Raw genomic sequence first — 13,259 nt, forward strand, 5'->3', positions numbered from 1 at the left:
TGATTCCGCCTCAGGTGGTCTTATATGAAGCCTCAGTGTTCTCTGAATTTTCTCAGATCTCAGTCTTGAGTAAAGATCATATCCCTGAATTCAAAACATTCAAACGCACAGAAAATATGGAACTAATTGCAATATGGGATTTTGCCCCTGCACTAATTGATAAGGACTATATCCTCCAACCATCTGGAGTGAATTCTTTGCATGAAAGCAAGTCATCAGCTTGTGGTCTGGTTCATCAACCAAAATGTTACACAGCATTTCATCGACCGCCTCATGATTCCTTTTACAAAGTCCGTTGCTTAAAAGGACTTTCAGCTACAGTTTTCATGGCCATGTGTTTCATGACCATTTCACACGTCTCTGAATTCATCATTGGTAAATTCCCCTTCATTATCAGTCAGTAAGTCCAGTCATTAACCATTTCCCCAAATTGCTGTAAATAGACACGTTGCCGAAACTTTTCATCATGTGCTCATCAGGGCAAATGCAAGAATGCCAAATTTCAAAACTGTCACAACAATTTATACTACAGGAGAAAGGGATTCCGATTGGTTGGCAAGTCGACCCTGATTGGCCGAGGCACTTCCATGCAGAAAGCAACAGGGAACTGAAGGCTCCCAGGTAATTCAAAAAAGACAGAGTACAGACCATACTCAACCAGTCCATGCTTGCAAAACCCAAAACCAAAACATCTACTGTTAGACATGATTCTGCGATTAGGCAGCGCTTGCGAGCAATCCCGAGTCTGCCAATTGCTACACTGACAACCAATTTAAGACAATTAGTTGGGCTCGTAAACTGGCTCAATTATGCTTGCTAGAAACAGTAAAGATTCAGACACAGGGAACTGTTCTCTGCAAACAAAAGAAATATGTTCAAGGCTTGCACTTTTCTTGAATTACCTGGGAGTTTGGTCATTCAGAGTTAACTCACCAATCAATCTGTGCCCTTTTCTCCTATAGTATAAATTGTTGTGATCATTTGAAATTTGGCATTCTTGCATTTGTCCTGGTAAGTGCAAGATGAAAAGCTTTGGCAATGTTTCTCCATGACTTTGTCTATGATAACCCCTTTACCCTTACTATGTGTTATTGTAGGAAGATTAAATCTGATTGGCAGATCTACAAAATGTAGGGTGAAAATATTTCTGCCTTTGCCCTTTATTTAAACTTTAGATGCATGGCAACTATCTTGTTAAAGTCACATATGTTATGGACAGGAGGGGGTTTAATTTAGAACAGCCCTGATTTCTCTACTCACTAACCCTCTATTAACAGAAAGATGTTTTTGATTTTTGATTTCCCACTTATATAAGTGTTTTCCCCAACCCTTCAGTTTGGAGTGATCAAATCCTCTATTAATAACCCCACCGCAAACTGCGGATAAGGTAAAATAAGAGGGTTGGTTTATTTTACGCGCACACACTGTTCGCCCCTTTTTGAAATCATAACATAAAAAAGATGGATAAGGGAAAGGAAGAGGTTCAGGGCAGAGGCCACAGTAAAAATAATAATAATAGTTTCATGTGGGTCCAGAGTCCACAACCAAAGCCCAATGAGGAATCCTTTCGCAGAGTTCAGCTGGCTGAAGATGGTGGTGTTGATGTCCCAAGATGAAGTAGGCACACAGAAATTGCATCAGTTCTGTAGGCGATAGTATCAAATCTTCCCAGCAGAGTCAGGTTAGATAGGGGCCAGTTGTCCAACCTGGTCAGAGCTTGCTTCTGTGTGGCCTGCCAGTCAGATGTTAAACACAAGATGGAATCCGAAAGCTGTATAATTAAAGCAATTCAAACAGCTCAAATCTTGATCATGTGATAGGATGGTGTCAGCTCGAGCTATTCAGCTAATGAGGCCTCTTGTTAAAACCCACTGTGGCTTGAGCAGCTAACTGTAGAACCATTAGCACAACGTTGGAGACAAGGAGTCACAGATAGCTCTGCCTTTGTCCACAGTTGGCTGATGCAAACGTTTCATCTACTATCCTTTGTGTTGACTTGGCTGGAACATTTATACAATGCAAGGAGTGTTACATTCCAGGGGTTTGATGTGTTAGCCTTTGCCCACTTTTAAACTGCTCAGAAACAGCCAGAACTACCATCATGTGGTCAGCGGTGGCCATTTTATCAGTCCAGCCATTTGTTCATTTTAAAAGAAAAATAATAGGGGGATGTATTTGTGTATATCCTTTATGTCTTCTGATCACCAATGGAAGGCTCACAGCAGGAGATGGCAACATCTTTGGAAACTTCTTGCAGATCTCACACTTTTCATTAATCTCATCCATTTGCCTTATTTATTCTTCATCAACTATACCTGCATCCTTTAGCAGGATTCTTAACTTTTGACAAGTAGGGTGAGCAAATTGTCTACGTAACTTTTAGACATTATTTTTCCTCCCTGATTATTACCACATGGTGCTATTAATACTTCTCCGACACTCTGATAAGAAATATCAGGTTTTGTTGGGGGGATACAATAATGTCCTGCCTGGATAAACTACCGATCAGTAGACTTTCCAAAATTGACTGCCTTATCATGATCAATGCCAAGTTTCATTTATGCCTTTTTCTATGGTTTACTCAACGGCTTTGGTATCTCACTAGAGATTACATCAGTGCTGATAAGGTGGCTTAATTCAGCTATTTTGCCTGAAAGTACAATTCTCTAGTTACCTCAATGTGCTCTCATTGTCAAACATAAAGCAAATGGTACTTTTATATTCTTTAACTTTGCATCAATCTTCACTTCTTTGTAAATCAAGATACATTTTCACCAATCTGTCCCACATACTGTTGAAGTACAAATGCAATTTAGAACTACACAGTTAAAGGAGTCCATGACTAACACGTATATCACAGGACTAAAATTCCTTGTGACCAATATATGTTGTTCAGATTCATTATTACCTTCATCTTCTTCCTCAGAATTATCTTTGTCATGTGTCATTTTGAGGGTCCTGGCTCCTCACTTTGGGCAGCTCACTACACAATGATACTTCAAATTGCACCTATTAACTGTTCACTGGGATTCATTTAGTCATCATTATTGTTCCAATTTTGTCCGCTGTTGCAATAGCCAGAACCGCTAGAGGTGCTTACACCCTCTTTTGCCTTTCTTTAATCCTTCCATTGTGTTGATACCTGTGTCCTGTATTTGTAGAACTTTGAAATCTGGCAATCATTGAGTCTTCTATTCTTTGTGTCACTGCAGAATGTCTCTTTTATTCCATGAAGGGTGAAGGAAATGACTGTTTTCACAGAGGCAGCTGCCATCTGGTGCAGCAAGAGTTTCTTTCTCTGAGAGCTAAACACTAATGAGAACCAGTTACCTGTCCACACGGGACACCTTGGCACAGAAAGTACCCACTAACTTAAACACCAGTACTGATTCAGGCATTCCCAGCTTTTGTACAATCAGTTAAAGTCCATGATATATCCTTTTGTTTTCCAAAATGTACCAAATTCATTTTTTATGTAGAATTCATCCAAGATTGCGAATAAAACCTATCATCTGAAAAAAATAGCTCTCTTCATTGATGGGATCTTGTCTCTGGCTGGACCAGCATTTGTTGCCCATCCCTTGTTCAGAGGGCATTTAAGAGTCAACCATAGGCCAGACCAGGGAAGGACACCCTAAGGGACATTAGTGAACCAGATGGGGTTCAATCAGTCATTATCAGACTTTTAAATTCAAATTTCACCATCTGCCATGTTGAGATTTGAACCCCAGAACATTGCCCTGACTCTCTGGAATACTAGTCCAGTGGCAATACTACTATGCCAACCCATGTCCACACAGCCACTTTATTCTTCCACTGGTCATATAGTTCAGATCCTGAGAGCATTAAAGAGCAATCAAACCCTGAGAAATTACACTTACTTTCTGCCAATTTCCACAATGGTCACCAGTTTAGCTTTTTTTTGGTCTGAAAAATGTTCCTTAGGTTCCAACCTTCAACTTTATGCAACTATTCTCTGATACCATGTCATACTAGAGAAAGCCACTTGGTGAAGGATAAAACTGGAGCCAATCATTATATACTTTTTCTAGCCATTTATTTACAAAGTTTTTTTTTGCAAAAATATACTTTATTCATAAAATATCTTCAACCACATTCCAGACCATTTCAAAATCACCATTACAAAAGTAAATCAGGTTCAACTTTTACAACATGAATCACAAGGTGCATCAGTACAAATAATGAATATTACAATCATTTGCAGACATTCATTTTGAGCTGTACAGCCCGAGGGGCTCTATACAGTTCCCAGCCCCTCTGTGCACTATGGCAGAAAGGTCTTAGGCAGCGACTTTTCCCCATTGCGCCTTTGTGGCAGCTGCCCCAAGCTTTAGTGCGTCCCTCAGCACGTAGTCCTGGACCTTGGAATGTGCCAGTCTGCAACACTCGGTCGGGGACAACTCTTTGCGCTGGAAGACCAACAAGTTTCAGGCAGACCAAAGAGCATCTTTCACTGAGTTGATGATCCTCCAGCTGCAGTTGATGTTTGTCTCAGTGTGTGTCCCTGGGAATAGCCCGTAGAGCACAGAGTCCTGTGTCACAGAACTGCTCGGGGTGAACCTCGACAGAAACCACTGCATCTCTCTCCAGACCTTCTTTACAAAGGCACATTCCACAAGGAGGTGAACAACGGTCTCTTCCCCACCACAGCCACCTCGAGGGCAACGTGCAGAGGGGGTGAGACTCCTGGCGTGTAGGAAGGATCTGACAGGGAGGGCCTTTCTCACCACCAGCCAAGCTACATCTTGGTGCTTGTTGGAAAGTTCTGGCAATGAGGCATTCTGCCAAATGACTTTGACAGTCTGCTCGGGGAACCATCCCACAGGATCCACCATCTCCTTTTCCCTCAGGGCCTCTAAGACGTTACGTGCCGACCACTGCCTGATGGACTTGTGGTCAAAGGTGTTTCTCTGCATTAGTTTTTCCACGAGGGACAGGTGGTACGGCACGGTCCAACTACTTGGAGCATTCCACGGCATCGTGGCCAGAACCATCCTTCACAACACCGGGGACAGGTAGAACCTCAGCACGTAGTGACACTTGGTGTTTGTGTACCAAGGGTCTATGGACAGCTTGTTACAGCCACACACAAAGGTGGCCATCAGTATGAGGGCGATGTTGGGCACGTTTTTCCTCCTTTCCCTAGATGCTTGTACATCACGTCCCTGCGGACAGGATCCATTTTCAACCTCCAGATAAAGCGAAAGATGGCTCGGGTGATCGACATCGCACTGGAGTGAGGAATGGGCCAGACCTGCGCCATGTACAGCAACAGCGAGAGTGCCTCACACCTGATGACCAGGTTCTTACACGTAATGGAGAGGGAGTGTTGCTCCCACACGCACAGTTTCCTTTTCACCATAGACACTCACTCCTTCCAGTTTCTAACACATGCCCCGGTCCCTCTGAACCATATCCCCAGCACCTTCAGGCCGTCAGCCCTGATGGTGAAGGGGACAAAGGATCGGTCAGCCCAGTTCCCAAAGAACATGGCCTCGCTCTTCCCACGATTTACCTTGGCTCCCGAGGCCAGTTCGAACTGGTCGCAGATGTGGATCAGTCTGTGCACCAACAGCAGATCCGAGCAGAAGACGGCGACATCGTCCATGTACAGGGAGGCTTTAACCTGAGTGCCTCCACTGCCTGGGATTGTCACTCCTCTTAGGCCCGGATCCTTCCTGATGGACTCGGCAAAGGGTCCACACAAAAAGAACAGGCAAGAGAGGGCAGCCCTGCCTGACTCCAGATTTATTTGGAAAGCTATCTGATTCCCACCCATTGATTGAAACTGCGCTACTGTTGCGGATTCCCACCCCAAACCCCACTTTGGAGAGCACATCCACCATGTAGGTGTGATATATTCTGTCAAAGGCTTCCTCCTGATCCAGGCTGATGAGGCAGGTATCCACACCCCTGTCCTGTACATAGGCAATCGTATCCCTGAGTAGCGCGAGGCTGTCAGAGATCTTCCTGCCCGGCACAGTGCAGGTCTGGTCAGGGTGGATCACCAATTCCAGAGCGGATTTGACCCGATTGGCGATGACCTTGGACAGAATCTTATAGTCCACATTCAACAGTGAAATGGGTCGCCAATTTCTAATTTCCTCCCTTTCCCCCTTGTGCTTGTAGATGAGGGTGATGATGCCTTTCCTCATGGATTCTGACATGCTGCCGGCCAGGAGCATACTCTCGTACACTTCTAGCAGGTCTGGGCCGATCCAGTCCCACAGAGCCGAGTACAACTCCACCGGTAAGTTGCTTCCGGGAGTTTTACTCTTCTCGAAGGACTCAAGGGCTTTAGTCAGTTCGTCAGGAGTTAGCGGTTTGTCCAGGATCTCCCGTGTTCTGTTGTTTAAGACCTCTGTGATAGAGCACAGGAAGGACTGGGAGGCTGTGCTGTCTGTGGGCTTTCACATCATACAATCTGGCATAAAAGGATTTGCTGATCCTCAAAATGTCGGACTGCGATGATTTACCGAGCCGTCTTCTTTCTTCAAGCTGCTGATCACAGAGCTCTCTCTGTGTACCTTTTGGAAGAAGAAACGTGAACACATCTCATCCCGCTCCATGGAGCGGACTCTGGAACGGAAGATGGTCTTGGAGGCCTCCGAGGCAAAAAGCGAGGCTTGCTGGCTCTTCACCTCTTGGAATTCCTCCTTGATATCGACCCCCATCGACTGCAGCCGGAGCAGGTTCTGTATGTTTTTCTGGAGTCGGGACATTTCCCTCTATTCCTTTCTAGCTTTCTGGGCACCTTTGAGGATGAAAAACCTCTTGATGTTTTCCTTGATTGCTTCCCACTGGTGTGTCAGTGACTCAAAGAGGGGTTTCACAGTTCTCCAACCTTTGTAATCTCTCTTGAGCTCCTCAATGTTCTCTGGGGTCAGCAGTTGCATGTTTAGCTTCCATGCCCCCCTGCCCACCTTCTGGTCCTTCTTTAAGTGGCAATCAGCCAGTAGGAGGCAGTGGTCAGAGAAAAACACCGGCTTGACGTCGGTGGATCTGACTGTGAATGCACAGGACACAAACAGGAAATCTATCCTGGAATGGATGGACCCGTCTGGCCGCGACCAGGTGTATCTACACTGTGCTCCGTCTGCAGGGCTGCTGAAGACTTCGTGCAGCTTGGCATCCTTTATTGTTTCCATCAGGGATCTGGACATAGCGTCCAATCTGCTGTCGGCCCTGCCGGATTGTCCAGCCGCATCGATGATGCAGTTGAAGTCACCCCCCAGAATGACCGGGCTGGAGGTCGCCAGCAGCAGTGGGAGCTGCTGAAAAACCTCCAGCCACTCGGCCCCTTGTGACGGGGCGTACATGTTTATTAACCAGAGTGGAGCATTCTTATACGTTACGTCTGCTACGAGGAGGCGCCCGCCCACCACCTCCTTAACCTGGGAGACGGTGAAGCTGCCTCCCACAGCAGAATACCCAGGCCGGAAGAACGAGAGACGTTTCCTCCTGACCAGATCGATGGCCCCTGGGACCACCATCGTGACCATTGACTGTAGGAGCTGAGGTGCGGTATCGCACACTCCTGCAGAAACAACAGGTCAGCTTTGACCTTGGCAAGGTAATCCAAGGTCGCAACACATCGCATAGTAGATTTAATGCTACGCACATTTATGGATACAATCTTTACACCCATTTTAAAGCAGTTAGTCGCTTACCAAACCTGTTGTCTCTGAGAGTTCCAGACCATTGGTCTGCTCCTTCATACCCGTGGTGTGCTCAAATTGCCTCAGTTTGGATGGGCTGAGGAAATCCCCTTTGGCGGTGTTCTGCTCGGGTGGCATCTGAGGGTCCGTGCAGAGAGCAGGGTTTGAAATGTCCTCTGTTGGAGAAGCTTCTCCAATCCTCTCCCCCTCTGGGGCATTGTTGCTCCCGGCTTCCTGGAGCTGGGGTGCGCTGAGCGCCTCACTGTTCCCAGATTCCTGGGGCTGGGGTGCACTGGCCTCTTCGGGTTGTGGGCAAAGTTGGGGTGCGCTGGTCTCCTCATTGTCTCCAATGTTCTGGAGTTCGGGTGTCTCATCCTCCAACTCCCTAGAGCTTTGCCGCTTCTTCTGTCGGTGCCGCCCTGGCCCTTCTTCATCCGAAGGGCTGCTGCTCTTGTTATCCATGTCGGATGGGAGACGTCTCTTGCCACTTGTCTGGAAAGTGGCTTGGTTCCTTCTTACCCCTTCTTCCTTTTGGCTCTCTTCACCAGCTGCCACTCCCCCTGCTGCTTTCCCACTGCTGCCTCCTCCTCCTCCATTGATTCGCTCTCCTGAGGAGTGGGAGGTTCAGGGGGCAGTGCTGTTGATTGGCCGTCTGTTGCCTCAATCCTTTCCTCCACCTTGTCTCTCTCTGTGTCCTCCTTTGTCCCGTTGTTCTCCCTGGGGGCCTTGGCATTTCTTCTGCTTCCCCCTCGTTGGCTTTGGCTGCCTGTGCATAAGTACGGCAACGTTTGGGGCAGGTCTTGTAGAGGTGAGCTGCCTCGCCACACAGGTTGCAGCACTTGGCCTGTTTACAGTCCTTTGTCTGGTGCCCTTCCTGTTTGCAGTTCTTGAAGAGGGGGGCACTGCAGTTGGCCGCCACATGACCAGCCTTGCCGCATGAGTGACAAAGTTTGGGTTGCCCAGCATAGACAAGGTAGCCACGGCTTCCCCTGATAGCAAATCTGGAAGGGGGGTGGAAGGTGTCTCCCTTACCGTCGGTCTTGAGCGTGACCTTAACCTGGCGTTTACATGTCCAGATCCCCAAATCATCTCTATCCTCGGTGCAGCTCCCAACCTTATCGAAGTACCTGGCGAGGAAGGTGATCACTTCGGCGACAGGGACGTAGGGGTTGTAGAGATGCACCGTCACCACCCGGTCCCGTTGCAAAGGCAGAGCAAATAGCGGCTCCACCGTCAGGATCTTCATCTCCGGCAGGTCTCTCTTCTCCTCGAACACCTTCAGGAACTTGACGCAGGCCGCCACTCGCTACAACGTCACATCGAAATATCCAGCGCTGGGGAAGTCTTGCAGACAGTAGATCTCCGCAGCTTCGAATCCACACGCCTTTAACAGGATCCTCTTGGTGAAGAAGGCCCGATCCATAGGTGCTCCTCCTCCACTGCCCTTCACCATGACTCGGACGGTGATGGTACCCCATGGTATGGGGTTCGATTGGTTATAGCATTTGATTCACGACCTTTCCCAGGCGGAATCATGATCAAGGTCTCTCCCCTGCCATTTATTCACAAAGATACCCATTACAAAAATGCACCTCCTAACCCAAACCACCACAGGCTCAAGAGCCCAAAAGAATCCCTGGTTAATGATCCCTGGCTACATAAAATTAACAGGCCATCCATTCAGATAGTTTACTTTGAGCTGTTGCCCATGGGAAATGCGTCAAGAAACACAATTTTATGTTCCAGTGCCTTTGGAGCTCATTTTGGGTGCTCATAATTGATTATTGTCTCATTACTATTCATGTGCACAGAGAAGTTATTTTTAAAGGCGTGCCCCACTTTGTATGAAGAACATGTTTGTTTTGAAAAATGTGCCGAGCACGAGACAATCAGCCATAAATAAAACAGGTCAGATGGTCGTGTGCAATATATTTATCCATTAAACAGAAGCTTTATAAAGAAAACTCATTGTTGTCAACAGATGGCATTTGGAAAGCCAGAAACAGGTGGTGATGCCCCTTCAGCTTTAATGGGGTGAACAACTTTTTGCAGATTGGAACAGGAAAAGATATCCTCAGTGAGTGCACCAAGGTTTAAAATGAGTGATTGCCAGTCAAAGTGTTTTCTCTTAAATTAACCGAGCAGTGAATATAAAACAGGCATCAGTCAGCGCTCCAAGACACCACAGGGGTTCTGCGTATACAGGGAACCTCTACCCCACCCACCGAAAATTTACTCTTCATAGGGAACCCACCCCCTTAACTCTCTTCACTACCAGTGGTCCAATTCAATCACCTCTCAGCTACAAGCACTCGGATTATTCATGCATGCTTTCTTCTCTTTATACATAATTGAAGACTGATGCATTATTATTCATGAGCACTCCAAAAGCAGCTCAAAAGATACTGGACATAAAATTCTTACAAGTTAGGAGGGTCTTTATTACGTAAGCTGTCGAAAATAATTGTATAGTAAATAGTATTAATTATTCAGCAAAATCACAACGCTTTTCCACTTCATTTAATTTTGGAAAGTAAGTGAGAGGGTGTTGAAAGCTATATGTTTTGATGAATGACTCTTTAGGAGTTACCATTTCCATATCAGTGCACTGAGAGATAAATTTGACAAGGTTTTCATTATAGTTGGATGATAATAACTGTGTTGCGATTAACAATGTTGTTTTGGTTTCAGTTGTGTTTCTGGATCTTGAATATTAGTTTTCATCCTTTAGTTTAACTTTAGTGTTTAAAATCCTATATCTTCTCCTGAACCCTTTGGCCCTCATACTTTGGGGTTTTCTGTATCTATGGGTGGAATTTTACAGGCAAGCTTGAAGGCTAGTGGGGGGTGGGGGGGGGGGGGGGGGGGGGGTTGTCATTTGACAAATAAAAAATCTCACCATTTATCTCATTATTCTTTGAGGTAGCTTGCTGTGGGGAAATTCATTCTCTACATTATAACAGCAGCCACACTTCAAAAGTTCTTAAGTGACTGCCAAGTGCTTTTGTATGTCCTGAGGCTTTGAAAGGCACTATATAAATATAAAGGTGCAGTCACCTCTCGAATCAAAACCAATACCACTGCTCCATACTCTCCCCTTAGGCCAAGTCAACCAAACAGATTAAGTGGTACATTTTGATTAGAAGAACGAGGAGAAATAATAAAAAGGGTGCAATTCTAAAAGGGGTGCAGGAAGAGGGACATGGGGGTATCTGTGCACATATCAGTGAAGGTGGTAGGGCAGGTTGAGAAAACGATTAAAAAGGCATACAGAATCCTGGGCTTTATAAATAGAGACATAGAGTACAAAAGCATGGAAATTATGGCAAACCTTTATAAATCACTGGTTCAGCCTCAAATTGAGTATTGTGTCTAATTCTTCCCAGAATTCTACCCACATTTTAGGAAGACTGTGAACCCATTGGAGAGGGTGCAGAGAAGGTGTATGAGAATGGTTTCAGGGATGAGAATAGATTAATGAAGCTGGGGCTGTTCTCTTTACAGAAGGTTGAGAGGCGATTTGATAGAGATGTTCAAAATCATGAGGGGTCTGAACAGAGTAGATAGGGAGAAACTGTTCCCACTGGTGGAAGGATCGAGAACCAGAGGGCACAGATTTAAGATGTTTGGCAAAGGAAGCAACTGCGACGTGAGGGAAAACCTTATTACACAGTGAGTGGTTAGCATCAGAAAGATACTGTCTGAGAGTGTGATTGAAGCAGATTCAACCGTGGCTTTTGTTAAAATCCTGTTAGGAACCGTTAACATTTAAAAAGAAATTGTTTTAAAGCAGAACTACGCCACAAGATTTCAGGTTTTAAACAAAAACAAATTTTAGTGCATATAAAAGACAAACACTATTAATTTCGTTACATGGTTTATAACCACATATGTCATGCACTCAGCTTTACTTCTAACTTTCCCCAATAATTCTCTTATACTTTATAATATCTTCTATTTACTTCTGTTGGGACCATTCAAAAGTATGCCACAGTCCTCTGGAATTTACTTTAATTCTCTTCAGTTCCAGCTATTCTCCGAGGTAGACTCTTTGTTTAATACCTCTTGACTGTGGCTGCCTCAGTCCCTTGTTCTGGTTGCCTTCTCAATGCTTCCCAGCTAATTCTGCTGAATGCTTTCTATGTTACAAAGCTCTGTGAGGATCACTGTAGATTTCTTCTGCTAGCTGTGAGCTAGAGTGAATACTTTTCTCTCATGAAATCCAAACTGACATGAAGCCCCCATCTGCATTTGATGCCGACGATGAAGTTAGTATTTTCTTCGACTTAACTGCCAACCTGACCAACACCCATTAACTTGGCTATCTTTTCTCGGCAACGTGCAAACTGTAATGAAACTGTTTTTTGGGCAAACACCCAGGTAAATCAAACAAAAGAATCTCCCATTTCCTGCATGACTACGTAGCATATTCCAGGATGTCCTAAAACAGATATTTAGGTTAATCATTCCCAACTTAATAATTCTTCTGGATTGGAAATGGTAAATGGATTTTACAATCTTCCCTGCTTACAACCCACTTTGATTGAGATCCATATAAGTAATTTATATTGCTAAGGAACGTGATTGCCCTTTCCCCAGATTCTCTGACCCACAAAGAAACTGTTATGTTTGTAAAGTTTCTAGCAGTATTCTTTCATCTGAAAATCCCGTACATAGTCTAGGTCACTTACTGAAGTATGTGGAGACCCTTCAGCTCCTAAGTTTTAAAAATGGGTCATCCATTGAATTTCCCTTGAGAAGGTGGTGGTGAGCTGCCTTCTTGAACCGCTGCAGTCCATGTGGTGTAGGTACACCCACAGTGCTGTTAGGGAGGGAGTTCCAGGATTTTGACCCAGCCGCACTGAAGGAATGGCATGTTAGCTCCAAGTCAGGATAATGTGTGGCTTGGAGGGAAACTTGCAGGTGGTGACGTTCCCATGTATCTGCTGCCATTGTCCAGAAGGAGGTAGAGGTCGTGGGCTTGGAAGGTACACACTGCTGCTATTGTGTCGGTGGTGGAGGGAGTGAATGTGTGTGGTTGAGGTGCCATTCAAGCGGACTGCTTTGTCCTGGATGGAATCGAGCTTCTTGAGTGTTGTGGGAGCTGCACTCATTCAGGCAAGTGGGGAGTATTCCATCACACTCCTGACTTGTGCCTTGTAGATGGTGGACAGACTTTGGGGAGCCAGGAGGTGAATTACCCGCTGCAGAATTCTCAGCCTCTGACCTGCACTTATCCAGGCAAGTACAGCACTAAAACTAAAACAGAGTTACCTGGAAAAACTCAGCAGGTCTGGCAGCATCGGCGGAGAAGAAAAGAGTTGATGTTTCGAGTCCTCATGACCCTTCAACAGAACTACAGCACCAACTCTTTTTTTTTTGCAAAAATATACTTTATTCATAAATCTTCAAAAACATTTCGAACCATTTCAATATCACCATTACAAAAATACAATCAGGTTCAACTTTTACAACATGAATCACAAGGTGCATCAGTACAAACAATGAATATTACAATCATTGGCAGACATTCATTTTAAGCTGTACAGCCTGAGGGGCTCTACACAGTTCCCAGCCCCT

The sequence above is a fragment of the Carcharodon carcharias genome, chromosome 12 (genome assembly GCF_017639515.1).
Source record: "Carcharodon carcharias isolate sCarCar2 chromosome 12, sCarCar2.pri, whole genome shotgun sequence".
Taxonomy (NCBI): domain Eukaryota; kingdom Metazoa; phylum Chordata; class Chondrichthyes; order Lamniformes; family Lamnidae; genus Carcharodon; species Carcharodon carcharias.